The sequence below is a fragment of the Pezoporus wallicus genome, unplaced genomic scaffold, assembly GCF_028554395.1.
Source record: "Pezoporus wallicus isolate ANWC-B61680 ecotype Strahan unplaced genomic scaffold, APGP_CSIRO_Pwel_v1 scaffold_2584, whole genome shotgun sequence".
Taxonomy (NCBI): Eukaryota; Metazoa; Chordata; class Aves; order Psittaciformes; family Psittacidae; genus Pezoporus; species Pezoporus wallicus.
The window spans coordinates 10,597,261-10,599,279 of record NW_026642851.1 but is presented as its reverse complement, the minus strand read 5'-3'; the positions used below and the strand labels follow the sequence as shown (position 1 = coordinate 10,599,279).

The 2,019-nt window shown below is 44.2% G+C and overlaps 1 non-coding gene across 1 annotated transcript; it reads left to right on the top strand.

The window, feature by feature from the left end:
* Nucleotides 1-1,945: 1,945 nt before the first annotated feature.
* Nucleotides 1,946-2,019, top strand: TRNAN-GUU (transfer RNA asparagine (anticodon GUU)). Its single transcript has one exon. It is a non-coding gene; the product is annotated as a tRNA-Asn (tRNA).

Sequence of the window (2,019 nt, the reverse complement as noted above, 5' to 3'; positions counted from 1 at the left end):
GATGCTTTTCACATTCTTACTCCTTTGCCATCTTTCTAGCTGCATTGCTGCATAGGTAGAGGGAGGCACTGGCATTCAGACCTGACACAAAAAGGCATTGTTATATCCTCTGGTTCACACTGAGAAACAGAGATGCTGTGATAATAGCATTATTACAGCCATTTCATGTACCTGAAAAAGGAGCTCTGTGCCTTAACACTTGTCTCTTCCAACTAGACCTGCTAATTTAGTAAGTTTTTCCTCTCCTACGAGCTTTGACTCAAACACTGTAAGTTACAGAAAAGCCTCTACAAATACTGCCTGTGGTCTTGAAAACCAACAATTTGTAAATTCAAGCATTATTGCCAAATCTTAAATACCGTCAGTGCTCCAACAGATTATGTTGGAAACTGTCTGAGAGACCATTATTAACACTTCACTAAAACCCGTGAGGTCCTGCACCGAGCACATTTGGCTTTGCAACTTTCTGGACTCCTTCTTATGTTCCTATGGCTACATTTAAGCTCTGCCAGCTGTGAGGATATTCTAGCTCCCAGGCCCATATACAGCCCAGCTACCCTCCAATTCCAGCTCAGGATGAAGCCTGGATCTGTACCTTTGCCTCATGCCAGGGATCCTGGCAGGACAACAGCAGGGTGTGCAGGCCAAGCAGGAGCCAAGCAGCATCCCCTTTAGCTCAAGGGGAGCAGCTGGTGGACTAAGATCCTAGCGCACACTGTGGGACAGACCCACACCACTGCTTTGAGGCACATGACGTAGACTTAATTACAGTATAGCTTAAAACACCAAAGGAAGGGAAAGGTAGGTGCTCTCTGTCAAACTCTATACTCGGAGAGGCTATCTGCTGCTGCTGCCTCTCATAGTAAGCTTTTCTGCACTTACCAGTTTCTGTCCCTCCAAAACAAAATTGCTCAAACTCCTTCTAACAATTTCCCACTGAAGCATCCTATGCTTACACAGCTCAGTTACAACAGTGCTTTGCCAGCAACACTGATAGCAGCACCACAAAAAGCAACCATGCAGAGATTCAGCTTCTTTAAAAAAAAAAAAATTAAACCATTTAAAAGCCAACATTTTGCTGTATTTTCTTTACCAAATGAACAACAAAAAAGGCAAAGATACTAAAACACAGCTCCCTTCTGTCAGGAAACTAGACATAAAACAGGTACAGATTCATTAGGTGAACAGAACTCTGCTCCTGTCACGCTTCGCAGTCTTCCATATCTTTTGGTTTCCATCAATACATAAGGGCATACAGAATGAAAGGCTCCATCTTTTCCTGGCTGGCGAATGTCAGTGAAAGATATATATGCCCACTATAAACTGAAGTTATCAGTGCTTTCTTTGAGGTAGAACACTTGAGAAACCTGAAATAAAAATGCAACTTTTACCATGAACTTTTTGCTGTTTATTAACACCCACCCAAGAGCCATCTTATCCCACCTCCAGATGCAGTGAGAACACTGCAGTCAGCATCTCAGATGTTAACCCATGCTCTGAAGTGCACCTCTGTTTCACTGTAATTGCATTAACATTGATAGCCACACAGGTTTTCAGACTTATAACCATGCCTCCAAGCACAAAAAGCATGTGGGCATTGTAGTGCCTTTCTGTAGCTTAGGGAAAGATACAGGAACTAGAGAAACTAGCTATAGCACTAGATAAGAGTGCTGTTAACCCACCTCTGAAGTACTAGCAGATGGCCTAGCACGACATGACCCCAAGCCCTCCTCTTCTGAGGGAGATAAGTGGTAAGGAATAGCTAGCTCTTCAAATGGAAAGAATTTCAGCTTTCACACCCCATCTATTCCAATACTCTGACATGGTAACACATCAGGTGTGCCAGCAGCACTGGTCTGTCACTGCCCAACACATAGAACCACCAGAAGCAGGTACCAAACACAATCAGGGATACAGAGCCTTTGAAGAAAAATCATGCACACCAGTCTCTGTGGCGCAATCGGTTAGCGCGTTCGGCTGTTAACCGAAAGGTTGGTGGTTCGAGCCCACCCAGGGACG